The 11,794-nt window shown below is 36.2% G+C and overlaps 1 long non-coding RNA gene across 1 annotated transcript in view; it reads left to right on the top strand.

Annotated features, from left to right (window-relative positions):
- Window positions 1–4,732: 4,732 nt before the first annotated feature.
- Window positions 4,733–11,794, top strand: part of LOC112161215 — a 25,251-nt gene continuing 18,189 nt past the window's right edge. The window contains exon 1 of the long non-coding RNA XR_002921822.2: window positions 4,733–4,787. This is a non-coding gene — a long non-coding RNA (uncharacterized LOC112161215). The remainder of the gene's footprint in view (window positions 4,788–11,794) is intronic.

The raw sequence follows: 11,794 nt of genomic DNA on the forward strand, positions 1-11,794 counted from the left end.
TTAAACTTCAGCTTCACCAGATTTTTTTTATTTCAATTTTAATTATATATATATTTATATCATTAATTATTATTTCAATATCTTAATTTCACAAAATTGATGAAGATCTTGAGGAAAAGCAGAGACTAAACCTGTAAAAACAAAAAGATGGTGTGTTGAATAACTAAACTTCAGTCCCTCATATATATCCTATAATAAATTAAATTCAGGATGACTCATAAATCTTTTTAAAAATATACTTTCAACACAAATCAACAAATTCATCCATTTCTTTTTCAAAATAGCCTTTGCCGAACACACCGTCATGTTTTTTTGCCTCTTCAATTCTTACTAAAACCCTCAGCTTGTTTATTTCTGCCTGAATCAGAACTGTACGGGAAAAATAAGTGCATTAGTAAAGAAATGAAGGCTGTTCAATAGAAGAAGCAAAGCAGCACAGGTTCTGAGAAGACAAGATAAATAGAAACCTGGGTCAGAGCACTGGGAGCCTGTGTATTTACCCAGACAGTCTTTCCACAAGAGCCATTAGACTTGTGAACACAATGGATTTCCCATAACAACTTATCAGACCAGTTATAATGCAGAGAGTGTAAACACCGAGCCTGCAATAGGAAGCTCATTTCATGTCCTCCCGGCATCCTTTAATGAAAATTGTATGATCACCTTTCACAAGAAGAGGCTTTTGCCTGTTTTGACCCATCGCTAAATCTCTGGAGGTTCTTGTGGGAAGACGCGGAGGAAAGCGTAAACAGGCAGGCAGTCGTGTAATTAGAGGAGAGCGTGTCGCTTTTGTGTCTGGGAGGCTAATTAGTTCAGCTTTGCTGACTTCTCTTCCGCATGGGCTCCATGTGATGCAAGTGAAGATGTGGCGGACTGTTGTTGGGGAGACGGATGTTTGGCTGAAATGTTGTGCATCGTTAAACGTTGTTGGGTCTGTCGGACACGTCTGATCAGATGAGTCGGTTGACACACGTCTGCATAAACATACATGTACGTATTGTGACATGTTTATCCTTCACAAAATGATGACGTTTTGCTGGATCATTAAATAAAAAGTATATCTGGAAAAAAGAATATTTCTGCTCAAACTGTTTTATGTTGCTAAAAGATTGTCAGTACTAAACCAATTGGAAACATCTCGATATTTCCAGTTAGTATCTTGTGTTCACAAAGTTGTATTTATTACAGAAGAATATTCTTTCTTCTCACAGACTGTGAATTTCTGCCTCTAAAGAAAGAAAAGCTTTCCTGACAATAAAACTTTTTTTTTTTAGGAACAAACATTTTTCTGTAAGTACAAACACAGTTTTGCTTGCAAGAACAAATATCTTACTGAGAAAGAGTCTAAACCTGCCTAAATGCAATAGTAGATACACAATTCTGCCACTCATTTCCAACTACAAGAAAATACGTCTGTTTGCAAGCCTCCAAGAACATATTTCTTCAAGCAAATACACAAGATACGCAAGAACAAATATCTTGCTGAGAAAGAGCATAAACCTCCCTTTATGCAATTGTAGGAGCAAATTGAGTCATAAATATTTTTCTGCTGCAAGAATAAACTTTGTCTTGCAAGAACCAACTTCAAGTGCACATTTTTACAAGCAAATGCCTAATTCTGTCTGCAAGAGCAAATATAAGTGAGTAGTTAGAGAACAAATTTGTGCAAGAACAAACTTGTCTCTGTCTGCAAGAACAAATATCTTGAAAAGAAATAAAATAAACTTGCCTTTGTGCAAGATGCAAATTGAGTCATAACTTATTTCCAACTGCAAGAATAGATTTCTGCTTGCAAGAACCAACTTCAAGTACATATTTTTTCAAGCAAATGCATAATTCTGTCTCCTAGAGCAAATATAAGTAAATATATAAGTAAAATAATACATTTGTGCAAGAACATGCACATTTCTGTCTCTGAAGAACAAATATCTTGCTAAGAAAGAGCATAAACCTGCATAAATGCAGTTGTGGAAGCAAATTTCTGTTAGTCAAAACTCATTTCCAACTACAAGAATAGATTTTTGCTTGCAAGAACCAACCATAGCCTTGATAACAATTTTTCTTTGGCATATAAAAATTTTTGCCCACAAATTTCCTGTTAAGAAAGAAACCAGCCTTTATGCTATAGTAGGTACAAACGTCTGCAAGCCCTAACTCATTTCTGACTGCAATAAAATATTTTTCTTCTTGCAAAAACAAACCTCCATCTCTAAGAGCAAATTTCTGTGAGCAAATGCAAATTCCTGTCTGCAAGAACAAATATCTTGCTATAAGTAGCTTTTGTGCAGTTGCAGATGCAAACATCTGCTAGTGATAACTCATTTCCAACTGCAAGAATAGATTTTCTCTTGCAAGAACAAACTTCAGCCTCCAAGAGCACACATCTGCAAGTAAATACATATTTTTGACTGCAAGAACATATGGCTATGTAACTAAGAGAGTATAAATTAGCCTAAATACAATTCTAGATGCAAATTTCTGCTAGTCATTACTTATTTCTTACTCCAAGAATAGATTTCTGCTTTCAAGTATCAACCTTAGTTTCCAAATTTCCACAAGCACATACACATTTCTGTCTTCAAGAACAAATATCTTGCAAAGAAAAAGTATAATGAACCTAAATGCAATGTTGTAGAGGCAAATTTCAGCTCATCATGACACATTTCTGACTGCAAGATTAGATTTCTGCTTGCAAAAACCAACGGTAGCCTTCAATAACACATTTTTTAGGCATGAAAAGGGAGTATAATATGCAAAATGCCGTTATATCTTAAGTGTATAAACCAGCTTTTTTTGTAATTGCGTCTACATTTCCAACTGTAGAAGAGATTTCTTCTTACAAGAACCAACTTCTGCAGCCAAATACAGATTTCTATCTGCAAAAACAGATGTTTCTTTCTAAGAAAGAGTATAAATCAGCTGAAGTGCAAATTTAATCACAAGTCATTTCTCACTACAAGAACAGATTTCTGTTGCAAGAACCAATCTCAGCCTCAAAGAACACGTTTTTGCAAATAAACATCTTTCTGTCTGTAAGAACAAATGTCTTTCTAAGAGTATCAACTTGCCAAAATGCAATTTCTGCCCTTTCAAAACTCCATTCTGACTGCAAGAACATATTTCTCCTTGCAACAACCAGCTCAGCCTCCAAGAACAAATTTCTGCAAGCAAAAAGAATGTTCTGAAAAGGCAAAGAAAATTCCTGCCGGCAAAAAAAGCAAATTCCTCATTTCTTGCAGAGTATCAACGAGCCTCCCCCGACTGTCGATGAGGATTCAGGTGCAGTTTGTCCAGTAATCTTCCAATTGAATCCTGCATCCCTCTAGAGCTGAAATCAACTCCGGCTCCTCCACAAACCTGCAGAGAAAATCTAATGGAAAAATAAATTGAAGTGTCAGAAAATAAGGAAAGATATAAAATACTCTTTTTCAATAATTTATATCTCCTTTTACTTCATCCCGCAGATCCTCAGTGATCTAGAGAGCATTAAAGCTTCCCATCAATTCCTTGAAAACTCTTCATTTCTATTCAGGTCTGTGTGCACAAAATGCCCAGAGCTCCCATTCTTCCCCAAGCTTCTCAAACTCTCTACAATACCAATTTAACAAAGAAAGAGGGCAAAAGAAAGTAAAAATCAGTGAAGCAACCTACAGGGTGGAAGTCATCCTTCAGCAACTTCAAGCTGTTTCAGAAACCCTCCTTTGGGCACGTTAAGGGTTTTTTTTAAAAATGCAAATGACTCATTTATAAACTAAATGGAGAAAAATGGCAAAAAAAAAAAAAAAAAAACCAGGTGTAGCCTTTTGCTTTTTTTTTTTACTGCAGAACAGAATCCATAAGTGAGACAGTCTGCACAGAGGGGCTGTCAGGTTCAAGAGTCTTCATCAAGAAGCGCACAGGCATTGGGAGCAACCAGCTGGCAGATTTATTAATGAAATCTGTCAGAGCCCTAGCTTTCATAGGAATAAAAAAAAAAAAACAGCAGCCAAGCCTTCAGTGATTAGCCGCACTTAAGTCGGCTCCTGCAGCATCCATCACGCCTTTTAGAAATTCAGCGCAGATGAGCAAAAGCTGTTATTTAAAGCTTTTAGTCGTGTTTCACAGTTTTGTGGGGAAAAAAATCCAACACTTACTGAAAGAACATTGCACTCCTGTTAATGCATTACTGAAGGGAATGACAGCAAAAGGTGAGTTTCTTAATGAGAAAAGGGATAATTGAGTCCACCCTAATTAAAAAAAATAAAATAAACGCTAATGTTAGACAACAGCTAACTATTAAATTAACCTTTTTATTAGTACTAAGGGGTTTAAAGAGAAACTAACTTGTTTTAAGTGCTCTAAGTTTCTAACTCTCTATTAGGTTTTGTAAAATTATTTTTAGACAGAAACACATTAAAATACAAGTAAAATTTAGGGCTGGGTATCTGTTATAATTTCCAGAAACGATTCAATTTCAATTTTTTTCCGATTCTTCAATTCAGTTCAATTTTAATGTTTCAAATTTATACACATTTGTTTAGAAATCCATTAAAAATCTATTATTTAACTTGAATATATTTATATTAATCTGATACAGTTCAGATAATGTAAATTTTTTTAGTAAAATAATGGGATTGTTAATATCATACAGTACTTGGGTTCTCTAAAGGAGAAGTTCTAACAAAAATGTTCAGATCATTAACATTGTAAACAGTTCTGATTCTCCTGGAGTTCGTTTCAGTTTGGCCACTAGGTGGCGATCGCGCTATAGAAGTACACTTAATTCAAGAAGAAGACAACAGTATGAGGTAAAAAAACGAAGTTTTAGACCACAAATACCTATTTTTAAAATTATTTCCTTAAAAGAGTTTGGAAAATTAATGTCTGTGACTAAATGAAGATGTTAATTTAGTCAGAATTTGTGTTTTTTTTTTTTTTACCGAGCGTTAGCATTTCCTATGGGAAATTCTATTGAACATTAGCATCAAGCTAGCGGATTTTAGCTTTGTGTGCTAAATCGATTTATATCTTTTGTGAATCGATTATTGATCTAATAAGGTTAAATTGATTAATCGATTTTTTTTCAACCCACCCATAGTAAAAACACAAATCATTAACCTAAAAAGTTAAAACCCACTCAAATCATCAACTGATCTCTTGTAAAAACTTAATTTTATTTAAAAAAAAAAAAAGAAAAAAAAACTTTTGTTTTGTTTTTTAGGTCGTAGTTTCTGCAAAAACGGCAGTAGTTCATTACAAATTAATCACTGAGTTGTGAGCGAGACCACTGGTAAAGAGTAAGCTTCTTACTAAGTAGCAGCTTAAATTGATGAGACATAATTTATGTTGTAAAACTTATTTAGAAAGTTTTACTAAGTTTTACTATTAAAATGTGTAATTATGGCACATTTTGAGAAAAAAAAAACCTTTTGTCACTATATGGCACAAACGATTCAGTCACCCATCCAATAAACATCAAACTGATCAAACATTCCCATGAATACACAGAAGGCTGCAAAGTCTCCACCTAAAGCATGGTTTTTCTGCAGCCAAATGAACCCTAAAGTGAAAATTTAAAATACATTTAAATCAAATTCAATAAAAATTGTACATTTTTTGAGCAACATGTGACACCCCCTTGAAAGTTTGACACCAAAACTTAGCAGAACAGTTGACAGGTGTTGCAGTGTCCAAAAATATCAGAAAATCAAAACACAAAAGCCTCCAATCTGTTTATCACAGTTTGTGTGTACTATTTAGATGATAAATTACTATTCTATCTTCTCATCTACATTATTAATACATGATTACAGCTATACATTCTGAAATACAAATGTTTTTGTTACCATAAGTGAACATGCTTATTTGAATTGCAACTTTGTCGTGCATTATTATTCAAACAGTTGTTCCAGAACGTTTGTAAAATTCAGATTTTGTTCTTTGAGTGCAGACACCTATGACCCCCTGACCCAGACGTTCCTTGTTTTAGATGACTGAAATCCCAAAAATGTGTCTTAGTAAAAGAAGCGTCCCTCGCAGTTCATGAAAAAGGAATGACCTTTCTAGTCTCACAGTTGATGTGTGCTCCTCCACACGTCCAGCCTCATTAAACAAGCACACAGTCAATTCTTTGGGGAACTCTGCAGGTAATTGACTGCTTGGCAGGTTTGTGTTGAAGCAGAGCAACGATGATCAGGAAGCATTTGCTTTCCACTCAGCGGCAAATTAAGTGTTTATTATAACCTCATCTATTTGGTTAAAAGGTAGCAGGCAGGAACAACAGGGGACGGAGTTCGAATCGAAAGTGAACTTTTCACACCTTGATTGAAACAACAAAAATGATTAAAAATGCATGTTGGTTTCTAAATAACAGTAATAATTTGTGACAGACTTTAGACTTTTTTTTGTCATTCAGATTCTCCCTTTAGGGGTCATTGCGTTTATCTAATCCTATCCTCCTCACTAACAACAAATAACCTTATTTCCACATCCATGAACCTCCTCTTTGGACACCCCCTTCTTGGGAGCTCCAACCGTATTATCATCCCGTTTAAAACATAATCCAAAGATTCCTGGGAATGAAGGCTGGGGAACGCTTAAATGTGTGGTACTTTTGGGGAGGGGCCTCTGGTCACACGCAAGACGGCGTCACTCTATAGCCGAAGGCAGAAATTTCCAGAAAACCCTTTCAAAATAATATTTTAAAACCTTTTCAGAATCATCAGCTTTACGCCTTTGAATGTGAATAAACTTTAACAGTTATTTTCTATGTGAATCATCCTATTGGAGCCACGAAATGTGTTTTTTTTTCTCTGACGGAGTGTCACAGAGAAAAAAAAGAAAGGAAAAAAGAAGCGATAAAGGTCGAAAGCTATTAATTTTCAGGCACCATATTTTTTCTCTATAGCCAGATTCTCTTGCTTTTGGGGGGGTAGACTGAGCAGTGGGAGCTGTTCAGCCAGTGGTGCTGAAATGCAGCACAGTGGGGAGGGGGCGAGTCTTTTGGGCAGACTGTATATGTTAAACTGGACAGAGTGGATGTGACATCCCCCATAGAAAATGTTTCACTTCCAGCTCCAGCGAAATGAAGCCAATTCAGTTGCCATTTTTCCGAAAAACCAGACGACAGTGATTGGTCCGAGTCAGTCTGAGTCAACGTTTCTATGGCAACTATTGTCGCCAATCATGAGTAAGCTTGTTGGAAGTCCACACCACTTCCACTAAAAGTGGCTCAGGAGAATCAGTCAATCAAACTGTTGATAGGGGCCAAGAGGAATCACATACTGAAAAAAAAATCCTAAAAATATCAGAATGATCAAAAGCGGAGCAAGAATAATTATATAACGACAGTTACTTCCTATTTGGAACTCCAGGGGGGAGGAGCCACACAGTCCAGATTTATTTTACAGTCGATGCTTTCATTCTAATATCCTGTTTTTTACAGTGTATGTCCCTGATTCCTCTGGCCTGACTGACTCACCCACAGTGTTCCCTCTCTAAGAGCCCATCAAGTCTGCATCCTAATGACCACGCTGGATGCCGTGAACCTCCAGCCCTGACATCAGGCGGGCAGCCTAACAGACCTTACCATCTGTAGCAAGTTCTATGCAGTTTATTAAGAATCTGCAGAGCTTCTATCTAGTTAGATAATGTAATGTGAGTGAAAACAGTCAATTTTGCTTTTGGTAACTTGCCGAATAGAACAATAAATATGCTTTAAGAACAAAAAAAAAGGGAAGAAAAAAAGAAATGTGATTAATTTTTGATTTAAAACACATTTTTTCTGCATTTCCTTCATGGATCAGTGAAGGTTTTTTATGTTAACAATTTTTTCAGTTGAGTCAGCATCACATTATACTGGGCTTGATTATCTATTGAGCGGCTCAATAAAAATATTGTGTCTAAATTCTGCCTGACAGATAGGCTGCTCCTCCTGTGGGAAAAACACAATTTAACAAAAAGACAGGAAACAATGAATGCTCCATTTTTGTCACTGCTGTTTGGGAAACACGCTGAGATATTATAAGCAAATCTTTTTTGAGAAAAATATTTCATATGATTCATATGAAAATGGGAAAATTCCCCTTTTTCTGGTATGCTCCATCTCAAAGAAGAGACATGTCACATTGACATCTTCAACGTTTCTAATGGTGCACTCAGAGCATAGTGAGTTTTTTTATATACATGGATTTCCGAGCAATCTTTATATGTTCTCCAGCTTTCAGAGAACTGTAATTATTAGACCATTATGTTTTAGAAATCTAATAAACTTGGTCACACATTACTGTAGTGTGTTTGAGGGAAGCTCTCCAGAAGAAGGGCAGATTTACATCACAGACTTGATTTTAATGTCAGGGAGCTCACAGACATGGATTAATAGTCTACTTGCTCATATTTATGGGGTTTAAAGGAAAAAGTTGCAGCTTATCATGAAAACTTTATTTTTTCATTTCACTTGTATGAATTAGCATTTATCAGGTCTCAAACCTTTTTTAAAAATAACTGTAACACTTGTGAAGTCAGGCCCGCAGTCCTTAGATTTGCCACAGGAAGTGATATTTTATGTTCTATACTCTTAGGTAGATGATTTGTAGATGTTATTAAAATTAAGATTTGAGTTGAAATGGAGTGTGATTCTTCTTCAAGTTAAAATCTCCAATAGATAAATTAAAAAAAAGAAAAGAAGCAGTATTTTTTTCTGCTTGAGTATTTGTTACCTTCAGCTCTCTCTATATAAGGCGTAGCTCCTCCCACAAGGAAAATTGAACCAACATTGTATTAGTTTCTATACCAAATTTTATTTTCACTTGCAAGTAAAAAAAAAAAAAATGAAATAAAATAAGAAATGTTTAAACTAGATTGCAACTTGATAAATACAAAGAAAGAGTTAGTTAATTTGGAAATAAGAAAAACTCGTCCTCAATGGAAAGAAGAAAGCAACAACTTTTACATCACTTCCTGTTTCCAGTTGTGGGAGTTTATAACTCATAGTTTAAGAATTCCCCCAAAAATAGGTAAGGTTCAAAAACATTGCATTCCTCCCACAGGCATAGCTCATCTATAGGGTCTAGCTCCTCCCACAAAAACTGTTTCTTTATATGGTGTAGCTCCTCCCACAGGCATAGCACTTCTATAGGGCGTTGCTCTTCCCACGAGGATAATATATCTCCTCCCACAGGATAAAGTCTCCATAAGGCATAGCTCCTCCCACAGGATAAAGTCTCCATAAGGCGTAGCTCCTCCCACAAGCATAGTTTCCTCATGAGCCGTAGCTCCTCCCACAGGCATAGCACTTCTATAGGGCGTTTCTCTTCCCACGAGGATAATATATCTCCAAAGTATAGCTCCTCCCACAGGATAAAGTCTCCATAAGGCGTAGCTCCTCCCACAAGCATAGTTTCTTTATGAGCCGTAGCTCCTCCCACAGGCATAGCTCCTCTATAGGGCGTAGCTCCTCCCACAGGCATAGCTCCTCTATAAGGGGTAGCTCCTCCCACAGGCATAGCTCCTCCCACAGGGATAATTTCTCTATAAAGTGTAGCTCCTCCCATAGGCATAGCTCCTCTATAGCGCGTAGCTCCTCCCACAAGGATAAAATTCTCCATGAAATGTAGCTCCTCCTACAGGCCAATAAAGCAAACTTCTACATTTCACTTGCAAGTAAAACTAAGAAAAAGTTTTAACATGAAACAAAAAAATAGAACAATTTTACTCAGGATTATCACCTCTGAAATACAAAGAAAGACAATTTGTTAATAGAAAAATCATTTAAATTAGAAAAGAAAATAACAAATTTGACATGTGACATCACCTCCTGTTTCCAGATGTAAGAGTTTTTAATTTACAGTTAGGGGTTTCCCATAATTTTGATGAGATTTAAAAACATTAAATTTAAACATGTTTCAACATGAATTATTCTGTATTGACAAACTTTTTTTTTACATTTTGCCAGTTTGTATTTTTGTTCCTAAGAAAACCAGGTTGCAGCATTTTTTTTGCCTAAACTTAACCAACTCAAATATCCCCTTTAATTCAACTAACCCTCTTATCTTAAACATTCACTCTGTAACCTAACACTACTCTAACAATAACGTCCATAACAATGAGAGCAAAAGGCAGCAGATCTCCGTTATGAGGACTTGAAAACTCTTGCATGCTAGATGAGGCTAATTCGATTCTCACAGATTACTGCCTCTTATATTCCAAAATAAATGCAAAGAAAACTCCTAACAACAACATATTTAGACTACAAATAACCTATAAAGCAACACCTGTCAGCGACTGAGGCTTTATGGCAACAATAACTACTCAATTTGACATTAGAGAACTCCATAAAGCTTCAACCCAAGCGAAGGGTCTGGTACTCCAGACTGCTGTAATGAGGCCGTTTCTCTCCCTCCAACAGAAACCAGAAAGCTTATTTGAATTCGACCTGCCTCCAACAAGATTAGCTCACTGATTGATACTTGCCACGGAGGAGGGGGCACAAAATGATGTGGGGTTAATAAGTATGGATTTCTTTCTTGTTGGCTATTAGCAGGCGTTGAGAGTAATGATGGTTGTGCTGACACGACTCTGATGAAGCCTTAATCACTTCTCTTAGCCAAAAAAAAGACGGGATTATCTGGGGGAAGGTTTGGCATCACAGGACGCATTTAGAGATTGATACATCTGCAAGAAAATAGGCATTGGAAATCCATGTGGTTAACATGAACATCACAGCCTCATGAAAAGGCGTTGAAGGGACCAGTCAGCCAGGAAGATTGTGTGAGTTTTTTCTTTGTGAGCCTCTGTGATCGTTTTTCTAAACAGTTGCATTATTTTTTATACTTACAATACACTCACTAACTATTTAATTAGGTACACCTTGCTAGTACCGGGTTGGACCCCCTTTGCCTTCAGAACTGCCTTCATCCTTGGTTTCCTGGATTCAACAAGGAACAGAGTTTGGTCCATGTTGACTTGATAGCGTCACACAGTTTCTGCAGATTTGTCGGCTGAACATCCATGATGCCGATCTCCTGATCCATCACATTCCAAAGTGATCTATTGGATTGAGATCTGGTGACTGTGGAGTCCAGTGAACTCTTTGTCATGTTCTAGAAACCAGTCTGAGATGATTCCAGCTTTATGACACGGAGCCTTATCCTGCTGGAAGTATCCATTAGAACACGTGTCAAAGTCAAGGCCCGGAGGGCCGGATCCGGCCCTCCGGGTACTTGCATCCGGCCTTCCAGATCATTTTCTTTTTTTGTTATTAATAGTAGTTTATTTCTAACTTCTTTAATTTTGACAAAACATATTTTATGGAGAGTAAAATATTGAAAGTTATTTAAGGTTTAAGTTGATTTATTCTAGAATAATATTCCTGCCTTTTTATTATTCAAAATTATGTAAAAAGTTACTGTTTAAAGTTTTAAAAAATAGGCATTCTGATAGATTTTTTGACTATTTTTGCATTTACTAAGATTTTTTACGCTGTTTTGGAGTTTAGCTAATATTTCAGCTACATGCTAGCTGTTTTGGCTAATTAGTTTTTCTTTTTAAGTTATTTTAAGGTTGTTTTTCAGGCTAATTTATAATTTAGCTAATATTTTAGCTGACTATCAACTTCAGGGTTTTCAGCTTTTAACTTTTATTTTCAGCAATCAGCTTGAGCGTTTTCACAATTTTATCATCGTCAATGACCAAATTCACCTTACAGCATTCACACTAGCATTATCTAGGTCAGGGGTCACCAACCTTTTTGAACCTGCGGGCTACTTCATGGGTACTGAATCATACGAAGGGCTACCAGTTTGAAATAATAAATTTG

Source organism: Oryzias melastigma, linkage group LG11, assembly GCF_002922805.2.
Source record: "Oryzias melastigma strain HK-1 linkage group LG11, ASM292280v2, whole genome shotgun sequence".
Taxonomy (NCBI): Eukaryota; Metazoa; Chordata; class Actinopteri; order Beloniformes; family Adrianichthyidae; genus Oryzias; species Oryzias melastigma.